The sequence below is a fragment of the Aplysia californica genome, unplaced genomic scaffold (genome assembly GCF_000002075.1).
Source record: "Aplysia californica isolate F4 #8 unplaced genomic scaffold, AplCal3.0 scaffold00225, whole genome shotgun sequence".
In the NCBI taxonomy this organism is placed as follows: domain Eukaryota; kingdom Metazoa; phylum Mollusca; class Gastropoda; order Aplysiida; family Aplysiidae; genus Aplysia; species Aplysia californica.
Window position 1 is genome coordinate 588,907 of NW_004797495.1, and position 15,532 is coordinate 604,438.

General features: G+C 40.9%; 1 long non-coding RNA gene across 1 annotated transcript; it reads left to right on the plus strand.

Moving 5' to 3' along the window:
* Nucleotides 1-10,692: 10,692 nt before the first annotated feature.
* LOC101855567 lies at nucleotides 10,693-11,508 on the plus strand. Its single transcript, XR_220529.2, has 2 exons — nucleotides 10,693-10,780; nucleotides 11,324-11,508. It is a non-coding gene; the product is annotated as an uncharacterized LOC101855567 (long non-coding RNA).
* The last annotated feature ends 4,024 nt before the right edge of the window (nucleotides 11,509-15,532 follow it).

Here is a 15,532-nt window from a genome sequence, read left to right on the forward strand (position 1 = left end):
GAGTGTGTGTGTGTGTGTGTGTGTGTGTGTGGTGTGTGTGCGTGTGTGTGTGCTCGCACGCACGCGAGCGTGCATTTTCGTGCCCTTGCTTACAGAAGAGCTTTGGGTAGGCTTAGGGGGGAGGGGGAGGGGGGAGGATAATAAGACTCGGACTTGAACGGCCCATCTGTGCACTGTGCTTTAGGCCATTCACAAACGCGTGTCAATTGTTCTACATAGGTTCCGGTTGAATCCCAAAATCAACGCTGGAGCTGAATAGTCACATTTTGCCCATGAAAGGTCGGTAGAATTATGGCCTATTATCGAATTATGGAAAGAAATGACCGTATGATGCAATAGGACATTCGGTCATAGTAAAGATTTAATGTCCTGACACCAATCCTGATAAGCCAGAAAAAAATCATGTATTTACCGAGAGTTTGTGGTCTTGGTTTTGTTACGTTGAATGACAAACTGACCCATGCGCAACGTTCCGAGGAACTGTTACTAATAATTATGTTGAACTTGGATGATTAAAAGCGTCTCCAAATCAACCCCTACCTCCTTCCTTCCATCTCTCTCCCTCTCTCTCCCTCCCTCTCCCTCCCTATCTCCCTCCCTTCCTCCCCCTATCTCTCCCTCCCCAACTCTCCTTCCCTCACCCCCTCTCCCTCCTCCTCTCTTTCTCCCTCCCTCCCTCCCTCTCCCCCTCTCCCTCTTTCCTTTTGTCTCCCTCTCTCTAATCACTAAGTCCAATAATATTATCCAAATCTCTAACAGTCTTGATTTGTCCCACAGAAAATCATCCTTTGACCGAGAACACACCCGGAATTAAGCTCCTAATAATAATAATTATCAATATCAGCTTGTTGATCAGAGCCGCTCAGGTTAGAACGGCAGCAACTGCTGATGGCATTAATAGCTGTTTGTTTGTCATAACAGATAAATACAGTGATCATTAAATCCCGTGGTCTGACCTTCGGTAACGAGAGGAAACTGGTTGTCGTGAATCTCTATGCCGCTTTATTTGTTTGCCTTTTACTTTAAGGTTACGTTTGGGTTAATTTTTTATTTTGTTTTGCTATCTTTTGAGGGGCTGTTTATTTTTGTTCGCTTGTGTATTTTGCTTTGGGTTTTTTTGTGTGTTTTTTTTGCTTTGTTTGCTATCGTTGCTAAAAGGAAATGCATTACCATAGGTATGCCCCTAGGGTGGCAAGGAAAAAATACCCAACAGATTGCCCTGCTACTCCTCGCTGTCGGAGCATAGTGTGTGGCTGGTGGTGATGCAGTCCTTTTAGCTATTTGAACATTAAACGAAATGTTAATCCACCATCGCACTGGGCAAAGTCAGGCCAAAGATTCTCTAGCACTAGCAGGATGTAGGAAGGCGTCACTTGTGAGCCTTAAACCTGTACTATTTTTCCCTCTCATTCCTGTCTGTCTTTGTTTTTAGCATACGGAAGGCTATTCCCTCTGTATACAGTATACGCAGTCAATTTTGTCAACCAAGGCATCAGCATCACAAACTACCTTTTAATTCCCACTCTTTTTTTTACCTATTTTCATTACAATTAAACTGGTAGAATTAATTAACCAATCAGTGAAGATACAGAAAGATAGATGAATTTGCCGAAGTTTGGTAGATTTGTTAAGCCCGCCTCACATATAGAACGTGACCTTTTACGTATCACGTTTATCTACAGACATTCATGCAACTTTACACTACGCCTCTTTTTATCTGATCACTGATCACATAGAATTTAGGTTCTGTCCTTCCCTTATATAAATGCCCAGCCAGGCTGCCAAAATGTATTCCTATGATGAAGCATTCGTGTTTTAAAAGATTTTTAAGGATGGGGGGGGCTACACCCCAAAGTCCCAATTCGGCTCAAAATTATGGAACTTGCGTTGTAGGCATTGTTAGCTTCCTCAGCCTCTCCTACAGCTATTTCATAGCATAAGAACCCCCCAAAACCGCAATTCAAAATTATTTTTCCCATGCAGGGCATGTTCGTCACCACCATTTCCTCATAAAGTCAATAGATCTACATGTATTTTATTTTTCTTTATCGGCCGTTTTCTCGAAATACTTTTTTGAATAACTCTACCATTTTTTATCCAATCTTCATGGAATCTTCACAGAATGAAGAGAAGATGCAATACTAAAACTTTGTCGGTTGAATTTTTTTATATTTTGAATAGATTTTTGTAGTTGGCATCTGGAGTGTGGATTTTCTCGGATTTTTTGCAAAATTGAATGCTACCTCAGGAAACAAATCATCAAAACAATTCTAATTCGTTTAGGAAAAAAACGACGGACAAATTTTTAGATCTAATGTTTGTTAACACGCAGGCAAAAAACAATCAATTTCCATCAGCGATAAGCGCGGTATTCATTACGTAAGACATGTCAACAAAATCCAATATGGCCGCCGTATCCATGGAAGCAAAACTTTTTTCTCAAATTTGATTGCGCGGATTTTAAGACTTCTTACTATGCTTGTTATATGAGTGAAATTTGGTAAAATTTGGTCTAGTAATAAGCGAGATAGCCTTCAGCTGTAGCCCTCCCCCCCCCCCCCCCCCCCCTTTAAAAAAGAAGAAAGCGGTGCGTGCAAGCGGATCCGAACCCATTTTCTCCTCAGATGATCAAGAGTCGAATTTCACAGAACTTTCAAGTCTTTGATGGAGCGAAAGGGTGAAACTTTGTTCTTCAAATAATTGCGCATGTCCTACCAAACTTTTGATCATTTGAAATCACTCGTTTTGCCACATTTACAACTGATGAGTAATTGTAACTGGCGGGAGCCAATATCGGCAGAGAAAAAATTTGTACCAGCACTCAGATACGTAAAATTAAATGTGTAATCCAATTCATAATAATGATAATAATAATAAATGACATTTATATAGCGCTCAACCCCGAATAAAGTACAAAGCCCTGGGCGCTTTACAATACAGTACAGTATACAAAAGTAACATGAAATTTTGTGTTCTGGCTAAAGAAAATTATTCCAAATATTCATCTTATTAATTTAAAAACAGAAACGACTTTAGCTGACATTTGAATGAATCAAAAGATTTTATTTCTCTCAACGTACTTGGTAAAGCATTCCATATCTGTGGGCCTTGGTATTCAAATGCCCTTTCACCCATTGTTTCAAGTTTCATAGATTGTAAAATAAATTTCTTTTTGTCAGCTGATGACCTTAAACTGCGAGTTGGAATGTACAGTCTTAACAGATTTGTTAAATATGATGGTGCATTATCATTCAAACATTTGTGACATATAGTGGCCAACTTGTACACAATCCTTTTCTCAACAGGAAGCCAAAGCAAAGTTCGTTAAAGAGGTATAGCAGAGTCTCGCTTTCTTTTCCGAATCGTGCAGCATTGTTTTGGACAGTTTGAAGTCTTTTAACTTTCTCCAGTGATATTCCTGATAACAAGGAGTTACAATAATCGAGTTTTGATAAAATTAAGCTACTTACTAGTAAAGCAGTATACTTGGTGTTGATCAGATGACGTATCTTACTAATTTTTCTTATTTCTAAATACATGCAGCTGATCAGATAATTTACCTCAGCCGACATTGACAAACTGGAATCAAAATAGATGCCAAGATTCTTAACTTTTCTTGAAAATAAAATTTTTGCATCACCAATTGTAATGTGATCATGGTCAACCTCTTTAACCCACTTTGCATTGCCTGCCAGAATGACTTCTGTTTTATTATCGTTTAACACCAATTTATTTTTGTTCATCCAGCTTTTCACTAAGGCAATACAATTTTCAGCACTATGAACAAGTTCATCTGAGTTGGTGACCAATGTTGAACCATAAATTTGGATATCATCAGCATAGAAATGGTATTTTAAGTCATATTTAACTATTTCCTTAACAAGTGGTTGAGTATAAATGGTGAACAAAACTGGACCGAGGACTGAGCAATTCATCACCACATCCAACGCCTTCATCCTCATCATCAACACTATCAGAGTCACCATCGCCACTACCAACAACCACAACAACCGTTTAATCACACACCTAATCAGATTTATATTTTGGAACCATTGTTTTAATGAAGTTGAACATAACCATTATCATAATGTAGATCTAGTTTTACAAAAGTACACTTATTTCTGTATTTCTGTTTGATCTATTCTGGTTTTATTAATTCTGGAAATAGCCGTAGTTTGTTGATGTCTGATAATATCAATCCGCGAAAGAATCTGACTGCGCCGGGTATTCAGTATTCATATGTGTGTGTGGAAACTGACGAATGTGTTTCTGCATTTGGACGGCTTGAATAAAATCATGAACTGATCGTCGTCAAATGAATTAATTATTGGCATCCATGATCTTAATTGTTCAGTCTCGGGAAGTCATTTGACTTCTGAGAGCAGAAAGCACAGCCAAGTGAGCGGCGCAGCAAGGTTCAACAGTAGATTGTCATGCTTCGGTACAGAATGCATGTATACTTGATCCTGTCCAAGATTTCGACCCACAGTCGGCTAGGAAAAATGATCATCTCAGACAGGTGGTCTTTTTGGACTGAGACATTATAATAAAGAAAAAAAAAACACAAGTGCAAATGGAGATGGGGTTGTTTGAATAGGTGGTCGTTAGAGCAGGTTCGACGGTACTTGTACAAATTGGAGAGGACTCAAAGGACGACTGTAAATCCACGTTAAATTCGGAGGTCAACTACAGTCTTACATTCGGAACTCATGTTACCTACTGTATCTGTACTACATGTGCCTGTGGTGAAGAATATGGGCGCTTCACTATTGCACGCAAGAGACCCGAGTTCGATTCCCGAGTGGGAAGAATTTTAACTGAGTATCTCTATCTTTCTTGCTAGGATGTTGTATCCCTCTCAGCCCGGATTGGCCTTGCATAACAGGCAGGGTTGAAGCCCATCCCCAAAATGATCTAAATGTTGTTGATAGAGGGGTAAAATTACCAACTTAAAAATACACTGACTTATTTCATCCATCTGGGGTCTCCGCACTTCATGCATCCAACGTGTGGGTGGGTACCCGTGACGCTATGCGCCAATGTCTATTTTAACTTATAGCTTGTGGGGCTTGAAGTTGACCTTAATCTCTTGCCATTCCATGCTGAAGGTATGTTTTCGGCACAGTAGAGATGAAGTGTTTTAATTTTGTCAAGTATCTCTGTCTGTTTCGATGGTATCTCCCACTCAGTCCGAGTTGGTCTAGATAGCCAGGATGAAAGCAGTATACATGCCAAAAAATACGAATTTCACAGAGAGAGAGAGAGAGAGAGAGAGAGAGAGAGAGAGGAGAGAGAGAGAGAAGAGAGAGAGAGAGAGAGAGAGAGAGAGAGAGGAGAGAGAGAGAGAAGAGAGAGAGAGAGAGAGTAAATCTGTCGCCCTTGGGGTTTTTTTTATTTTTACAATTTTGCCTTCCTGATATCTCATTATGTTACATTACTGCTCCAATGTACGCTATACTCTTCAGCTTCTCAACAACGTTGGAGTTTGGGTGATTTCTCGTGCGGTTTACTCTTTATACTTTTTCTAATCGTTTCTCGGTCCGGACGCAGGATAGCTGTTGGCGTATGGACTGGCAGAACCAACAATCCAGGAGCAACTTTCCTTTTAATTCAAACAGTCTATCCAAAGCCTGGTGTACACAAAAGGAACAACACACACTTTCTTTCAGGAAATTATGTAGACAGACAATAGAAAGGGAAAAAATAGTTGAAAAGGAAGTATGCACCACTTCTAAAGGTAATTCGTTTGAACTAAACACGAAAAAAAAGGAAAAGGAAAAGAAAATAGAGAAAAGAAAGTAGGCCAAGTTTGCTCCTTCCATTTATCAATATGTTTTACAAAAACTGAAATGCCTTTTTTCACTTTTTTGTCACACTGTTAATCCCACTGTAAGCTCATGTCGAATCACATAAAAGTATGCATGGTTATTTTTGTTGTGTTTTTGCACGAGATTGTCACTTCTTTTTTTTTCTGGCCGGAACGGTATGTCCCTCCAGCAGGGACTGAGAGTGAATACCGAACTGAATGAAACCCACACTGGTTTGTTAGCTTAAGTATTGCTGGCTTGTTGTTGTTTTTTGCAGTTGGCATAGTTGGGGGTAGCCTTGAGACACAAGAAACACATGGTTCACCGGCGGCTGTTGAATATCATACATAAGGGTCTTTGTGATTTAAGCAGCTTTGATGCAGACCCAGCGCAGAGCCGTTTCCCTCATTATTTCTCGCTATATTGTCGAAAAGTGGGTGGGGTGGGTTTACAAGCATCCTATGAGAACTCTCCAATTTTTGCTAGTACTCTCGAACCTGCTCTAACGACCACCTATACAAACGTCCACCCCCATACCCTTTTGCGCTTGCTTTTTTTCCTTATCATAATGAGACAGTCCAAAAAGACCACCTGTCTAAGATGATCATTTTTACGAATCAACTGTGGGTGGACATCTTGGACAGGCTTAATTTTACAAGCATTCTGTACTGAAGCATGGCAATCAGACTGCTGTTGAACCTTACTGCGTCGCTCACTTGGCTGTGCTTTCTGCTCAGGTCAGTATATCCATTCTCAAAACCTCTATTTGCGTGGACTTCGGCCACAGCCAAAGACACTGCCATGACCACACAAGAGGCATGAGAATCCCGTGCAGTCGGTATACCCTCTCACATAGAACGTCCACTATAAAACCCACAGTGTTGAACATTGACACAACACTCAGTTTTCAACTTTTCAACTGCGAGTACTTCAGAGCGCAAGAGGTGTGTGAGTATAGTACAGCTTTTTACAAGTGAAACAGGCATATTCTTTCTAAAACGTAGATCTACATACACAATGACATCTTCTCTTGTTGAAGAAGGTTCTCTCAAGCCCTCTATATTAGAGCTGTGTTGTTTGTGCCTGTGTAGCATGTATGATCTTTGTTCTGGAAATAATTCTTAAGTACCGTCGATAACCATGTTCTTTGTTCTGTTGAGATATGAAATAATCTTTCTTAGCATTGAAGGTAAGAAAAATCCACCCTCGACAAAAAGCAAGTAGTTGTTCAACACAAGGGCAAAATAAGAACTAGTAGCTACGACATAACATTTTAGAATTGCCCAATGATCGTATCTTTGTACCTGATTGCAATTTTTTAAAGCCTTGTCCTGTCGCCTGTTTGGCATGAGCGTATCGCGTTTTAATATCCCCCCCCCCCTTCTACTGATCCTAAAGAGTAAATTGACGACCATGGACTGCAATATTTAGACTTGATCCAAACATTTTATTATTAATTCGTCCCCAAACATCCTAAAATCATCAGCGAGAAACTTCTCCAAAATATTTGTTTGTTCTCTTACTTTGCCAAGCCGGTTTTTTTTTATTGTTAAAACCACTTGGATGTAAACAAATTTACAATTTTGAAATTATCGGTTTTTAGCGAAGAATGAAATTATAATGCTGGATTTTAAACCGTACGTAAAGGTGAAATCATAGTCAGAAATTTATTCTATCTTCACATCGTACTCCATACTACAGGCAGTAGGCAGTGAGACAAAGTTTGTGCTGCTGTTACATAGACTATTACTCGGTTAACATTTGTGCGAAGTGTGAGGGTGGGTGGGTTGTGGGGGTGTGTGGGCTGTGAGTGGGTGGCGTGGATTTCCTCTTGATCAATACTGGAAAAAGGACCTTTCTCGATAAGCCTATGTCAGGACAAGTTCATGTGCGCAAAAGACTCTCCCCTGTTCTTTGTGTCATTCAAAGTCAAACGGACAACATAAAACACAGAATTAATTCTGAAATTATAAAAGCAGAATGTATCCATGCAAACATAAAATAAAACCTCATGATTCTTCGAATTATTTACGTGCACCACTTAAACTCCTTTGCATATCGTCTCCAGATTTAGTGGGGGATACTTCGAAATGGCTACTGTTGCACGAGCTCTCTTCCTAATGGCTATTGCCATGATGGCAACACGGGGCAATACTGCCTCCTGTGACAGCAAACCTGGCAGACCGTGTCCGCGCATTTACAAGCCTGTGTGTGCCACCTTTACCAAGACGTTCTCAAACGAGTGCGAACTGGAACAAAGTCTCTGCCGTCTGGCTAAGGATGGCTTTCAGTACGTCGAGGTATTGAATTTGATTCTTCTAAAGCACATGGACACTTTTTAAGAAACGTGCAACCTTACTTATCTACGGACAGTAAGAACGTAATTACACTTTTGCAAGAACCATTCATTTGTCCAATATAAAAGTCCCACCAGACTAACCGTATTCGCTTGTTTTACTGGAATATTATAATCAAAGATTACTTGCTTACAAGGTGTGCGTCATTAACCCCGGAGTCTTGATTAGGATTCACAAAGGAGCACGTAACTAAAAGCCTAATAGCCTACTTTTCTACATTACACTTGTCATTCATGTCCGGTCATTTTCCAGTAAAGACAAGAGCGTCTTTATCTACAGTCGATCAACCACAAATCCAACTTGTAGTTTTTATAGATAGGAATCCAGTTATGCCTGTGTCGATACCGGTACTTTGTAACATTAATTTGTACTTCTTTATTACGTTTACAGATGTTTAAACAGATGTCTAGTAACATTAATTTATAAATGTATTTCCAGACCAGCAATTTAAAGAAAAAGCTTATTGTCCAAAACGCCTGGTATCCCCCCCCCCCCTTTTTCCGTATTTCCTGCTTTGTACAATAATACTCTTCAATACTCATCTTGTCGAGTTATATAATACAGATTTGTCGTGAATGTAACGTCCCCCCCCCCCCAACTGTGCCTCTACGATCTGCTGAAACCCAAGTTCAGACTAGGCCATATCTCGGAGGGCCCGTGTGCAAGTTGCGCACGTTAAAGATCCCTTGGTGCTTCACCTGTAGAAAGTTTACAGGCAGAAGAGCACGAACCATCTTTGGAACTAAGAAGGAAAAAACTCGCTTTGCAGTACGCTTTCAAACTTAGCTCAGTACCCCAAAACCCAGCCCACAAATGTCTTTGGCCTTCCCGAAGACCTAAAAACTCTATCCTCCTTAGGAAATATAGTAAGCCCTTTCGGAATAAGAATCCAGAACGATCTCAAAAACATTGATTTTTCTGAAGACATAATCGGGCCCCTTGCCATGTCCAGCATACCTCCATGGCATTTATCCAAACCAAACATAGATACTAGTCTTGAAAAACACAACAAAAAGTCTACAGACAAAACAACATACTTAAACTCATACAAACAGCTAATAAATAGATACCCTGAAGCAGAGAAACTCTTTACAGACGGATCCAAAAGGGACTCCTCAGTAGGAGCTGCTGCCCTTGCATCGCCACACAGCTTAAGCTTAAGGAAACCACCCAGAAGCTTCAGTCTACACTGCTGAGGCTACAGCTCTTGAAATGGCCCTAAATATTATAGATCAATCAACCAAGTCTACCTTCCTAATCCTTTCAGACTCTCTCTCTCTTGTCTGAAATCTTTAGAGCGCTCTGACACCTCCGACAACAGAATTCTGAAACTTATCATTCAACTGCATTTTCTACATCAGTCTGGAAAAACTACAATAGCTTGGCTTCCAAGCCATGTAGGCATTGATTGCAACGATGCCGTTGACCAATTTGCCAAAGAATCTCTAAAACTACCTGAAAACCAAAATAGTAAAATCCCTTTCTATGACATGAAACCGAAAGTAAAAGAACACATCACATCCTCCTGGTCCCAAATTTGGAATCAACAAATACACAACAAACTCCATTACATTCAACCGAAACTTACACCCAGGAAACCAATTTCTCTACCACGAAGAGAAAGTAATTTTTACCCGACTAAAAATAGGACACACGCACGTCACCGCACAAACATTTGCTGGAAGGAGAGGAAGCTCCTTTTTGCGTGGCGTGCAACACAAATCTCCTTAGTTCGGCACATCCTAATGGAATGTGTCGACTTTAATTATGTCCGTGATAAATATTTTAAATGTAAAGATATTAAAACCCTTTTTAACATCATAGAACCTAGAAGAATTTTAAGTTTTATAAAAGAAATTGGACTGTTTAATAAAATGTGAAAATATATAGTTGTCGTTGTCGGTGTATATAAACATACGGTGTATATATACATACACTGAAATTTGTATTGTATTTACAAATGTAAATAAGCCTTTTCCATATTTACAAAAAATTATAAATGTTTGTTCGTCTTTTTAGCATAATAGAAATAGTGTGATCGTTTGCGGTTGCGAGCTCCGAAAGACTCTTTATTAAAAACACGTCTGATTTTGTAGCGGTGAAACCTGATGGCGCTTAAATGACCAAAATTGTGTCGATAGTGCCGTAAAACATCTACCCAATCAATCAAAGATCCCTTGGTGGTCTAAAATCGACAAGAGTAGGCTTCGGCCGCCACCCGGGCAAAATTCAAAATTTCCTACCAACTGAAAATATTAGGTGTCCCGCGCGCTCATATGACCTTATGCAGTTGCGAGCGCCGTAAAACACTTTACAAAAACAAACAAAAAGACTAGGCCATTATTAGGGGCTATAATTTTCAGTCGGCGATTCACATGGTATCAGCTTGAGAACAGAACACAAAGAGCACAAAAGGCAATACTTTCAAGTAAGGACGGATTGAACAAAAATGGCAACGTTGATTTTCTACCCCCCCCCCCCCCTCCACAATTTCATTATCATGCAAGAACCTGGAAGATCGGTGCTGCTGTCGCAGACCAATAAAACTGGAACATGACCCCCAGTGTGGCTCTGACGGACATGTGTACCCTAACAAGGACGCCATGGAACTTGCAGGTCGGAACCACTCGTTATTTTTGCTGTTTCGTTCACGGACTTAATTATTGAGCGCACGAGTGCACGAGCACGCGCACGCGCGCGCACACACACGCGCATTTGTACGTATTTCGTCATGTGTACTATTTTATTAGGTAAACGTCTTTTCAAATTTGCTAATATGACCAAAGCTTAGTTGATAGTGCCGTAAAACAACTACTCAAATGTGCTAACGTGACGGGTATTTTAATACATCTACATTTTTATTTGTCGATCATTCAATAGTACAACCATTTCTAAAGTCAAGCATTCTAACTCAAGATAAATTTAAACTTTCACCACCTTCATTAGGAGCCTACACTTTTATTGCAAGTATGCAAATTGAAGTACCTAAATCGGGTTTTGACAAAACCATAAAAAGACTAAATAAACATAACAAAGACTAAATAAAGTCTACAGTAAAACTTCAATACACTTTGCCATGAATTGTTATTCCATTTTGAAATCTTTGTGCATTTCCTGATATCTTCTTGCTCTCAAGACTTGTTTTATTGCTTTCTGCAGAGTGTGTTAATCGCGATTACATCACTACTGAAGCCCCTGAGACGTGCCCAGATTTCCCAAGACCTGTGGATTCACACACGCCCAGATATAGCTAAACAAACTGCTGTCGCATCTTATTGTTATTCGCATACGATGGCAACTAAATGGCCATTTTGTCGATCAATAAAAGAAAATCAATGATATAGCATAAAGTGTTGACCCTTGATTTACCATGATTTGTGTATTGTAACTGCATTTTTGTTCGCACAATTTCTGTAATTGCTGTAGATCTAGGCTTTTTTCCGTTTTTCTTTTTAAACATTCTTCTGGTCACAAATAAGGCCAGCCTCACAAAGAGCTTCAGGCGGGTGAGACACGGGTTACGTGTGTAAGCAAGTGTTCAGTATAATTTAAACGGCACTCCTCACAAAAGCAGTTGCCCCACTCTAGTCACGTTGGAAAGCGTGTATTCACGTGAGGGGGTAGGGGATGTGCATGCTGATTCTTTTTTAGCCGTATCTTGTCGCCCCCTCCGTTGAGTTCTGTAGTGTTCTAAGAGTAGCCCTAGCTAACAGTCGAAAAAGCATGCAAGCAGAAAAAAGCATGCACAGACAATGAGGACACTAATGACATAAACGTATTATGACCTGTACAACGTAACATTTATTGTTCTTCATTCATAGTTTCTCGGTGGTGGTGGTGGTGGTGTGGTAGTGGTGGTAGTAATAGTAACGGTGGTAGTGGTGGTGGTAATAGTAACGGTGGTGGTGGTGGTGGTAATAGTAACGGTGGTGGTGGTGGTGGTAATAGTAACGGTGGTGGTGGTGGTGGTAATAGTAACGGTGGTGGTGGCAGAAGCAGCAATAGCTGCTACGACAATGGCAGTAAAATCATCACCATTAATCTCATTATGCCATCGTAATATTATGCGGGCAGTATTACCCCCCCCCCCCCCTGGAAAAGAAAAAGAAAATGCATACATGCATGATGCATACTGCATGCATGCAAGCATGTATAGATCTATATAAATAATATATAAATGAATAAATGAATAACAATAGTATACCCCAAATTTACATTCAACCAATATATATTAATACACCAGTAAATCTATAGCATTCTGAAGCAATCTCAACTTTCTGAGAAGGATATGTGCCTGCAACCATTTTACAAGCGGTAAAAAAACACTAACAATAACATATTGGCAAGACGTGCTAAACATCTTTTTTTTAACAAAATAAAAAAGCACAAAATCGACATCTTAAAAATCCTATAAAATGATAGCGTGAATATCTACTAGCATCTAGATATCTAGTACTAGTACGATACAATTGTAGCACCAACGACGCACTAAAGGGCCTATTACACGTACAGGCCGACCGGACAAGTTTTTGACCGTAGACAAGCCGTACGGCCAGATGAAATCGAGGAAACTTATGTTATTACACGCCACGATCTTCAAAGGCCAGATAGACGGACGTCAGATTCACAGGCAACGGCTGTGGGTTTTTTCATCCGGCCGGCCATTCGCCGGATGTTGAAAACATAGAATGCCGATTTCAGAGACTTGAATGAGTAAGCGCAGAAAGGTAGATTCTCTTATGATTTCCAGCTTGCCCCACATAGAACTGGCAGACTGCAGGCGGCTTTAAGCTCGGGTCGGCTTCATCGGAATCCAAAAGACCTCAAAACACCGTGCACGCTTCTCCCACGCTCCTTTTTCGGTTGCCTCCTTTTTCTCCGAAAAGTTGCATCGCCAAATTTTATTAACGAAGGATTGATGGCACGGCGCTATAGTGGGCGCGGAGCAGAAATTCAGCGTGTGCACTTGCTCCTGAAATAAAATTTTGAGCGTCTGCTGAGCGGCTGAACTGTTGTGGCGTGATTGTGTGGTGCGTGTTGGGTGTGGTCATAGTGAATTGTTGCATTTTGACTACAATGAAGTCGGAGGCATTTATACACGCAGTTGAAAAAAAGATGCCTTTATGACAAAGCAGATCAAAACTACTGCAACAGGGCCATGATATCGGCCGAATGGAAGAAAGCAGCCAACGAAGTTGGATGCGATGGTAAGAACTTTCTTTCTTTCTTTCTGTCTGTCTGTCTGTCTATCCGTCTGTTTGTCTGAACGTATGTACATTGTACAACGTGTATACTTGTTTCAAACTATAGGCCTACTTTAGCTTATTAAAAGAGATGCAATAACCCTTTTTAAATGAGAGCGTGGACTGATCAGACGTTATAGCATTTGCTGTTTTGCCATGGCAATGCACCCTGCGGTGACGAGAAATATCCCATGAAAGCATTTCTCACTTCCATTCCACTTTTGGTAGCTCTGCTCCTTATAACTTCTAGTCTGCCGAACGTTGGTAGGCCTGCTCGTGGCTCAACCACGTCATCCTCAATCATGTGCCGTAGCACCGATCTTCCAGGTTCTTGCATGATAATGAAATTGTGGAGCACTGTGATTGCCTTGACTGCATCTGTTGCCGACTCTGGCTGTTCATCCATTTGGCGCAGGAGTATGCACCATATTTGGGAAATCCTACCAAAAGAGCATTCAACTGAATTCCTCGCACGTGATAGGCGATAATTGAAAAGCTCTTTCTCGTCAGTTAATTGTCTGTTTGGAAATGGCTTCATCAAATCTCCTCTCAATGGAAATGCATCATCTGCTACGAATGCAAATGGGAGGGCTGTGTCACTGTCTGTATCCTGTGGTGACTCCAGCTTGTCAGCCAGCAGTCTTTTTCCAAATTCAGACGCTCTTTTGCTGACAGGGGTTTCCGGAAATTGGTAGTTCGCTTCTCTATGTAGGGTCCAATTTTGTCCAACAGGAGCTGAAATGTGGAGGGTCTCATCCGGATATATTTCAGGCATTTTTCTTCGTCTGAAAGGATTTCTGCCATCAGGTGATGGTATTCACCATATATATGTGTCTCTCTTTTTATTCACGGCGGGATCGTCTCCTGTTATGGAGCCATGAAAGCATCAACAATTGAAGAACCTCTTTAGCCATCCTCATTGACTGACACGTGTCTGAATGAACCGACTGAACCGAAAGACGCAGCCACTGTGTTTCTTAGAAAAGAAGTCGGAACAGACGCGGCGAGTAACTTTAAAGTGCATCATCAAGGCTGCGGCCACTGTGTCTGCGCACTTACAACGCCGAAAAAGTGGGAAGGGCGTCTCGCTGACAACTCACGACCGCAGTGCTTTCTTGTTGTATCTCCATTTTTAACAGTGAAAATGTGACTTCTTCAGCTCACTCTTTGTTGTGAACTGGTTTCACTGTTATTAAAAATGGAGATGTGACAAGAAAACACTGAGGTCGCTAACTCTTAATTCTCAATGCCGTCTCGCCGTTGCCAACTCGAGTTGAGCGGTGTGCGTGACGTCTCCAGACTAATTACGATTTTGAAATCAGCATCGTCAAATTAGGGTGGCATCCGTGCAGAATTACATTTTAAGCAACGTTTAAGGAATTTTGAGTTTTTTAAATACCCAAACATATGCTTCATAAATACCAGCTGTGTTGTGTAATATTTTCCTATATCTTGATCTAGGCTTTAGGCTCCCAATATGCGGAGTCTAGCAGACACCAACTTGCGCCTGTCCGCGTCTATCTTCAGACGCTTAAGTTTCGGCGTTCTCTGTTTTCGCCCTCCGGTTTGAGCCGCATTCCTTATTACACGTTACGACTGGCCGTACGGCCCAGAAACCTGTCCGGTCGGCCTGTACGTATAAGGGCGATCACATAGAGAAAGCCGTTCGGTCACGCTCACGTAAGCGCACTGACCGAGGCAGTGAAATTTAAAAAATCCCCAAATGAAAACCGTTGCCTCCCACAAAGATAAAGCTGTCATTGAGGATGCGTCAGTGAGGAGCGGCACTGACGTTTCTCGCGGAATCCAAACTAGAACATTATTTCCAAGGCCTTCCGAAGCTGTCTGTGGCCTTGTTTTCACGTTGCGGTTGTACCAAGGCAGTAGCTTCTACTTACGCCTACAGTTTGATGTAGCAAGTGATTCAAACATGCGCTCATATCATCAGTGTACGTTAGAACTCCCATCTGGGACAAAAGTAACAAAGTCCACATTGTACATGTAGTTTTACTGGTAGGATACGAATACAGTGTTATTGAACGTGGTACAATTAACACGAAATAGCATAATGATGATAATGATGATGATGACATTTATAGAACCGCACGATGTCACTCCCCCCCCC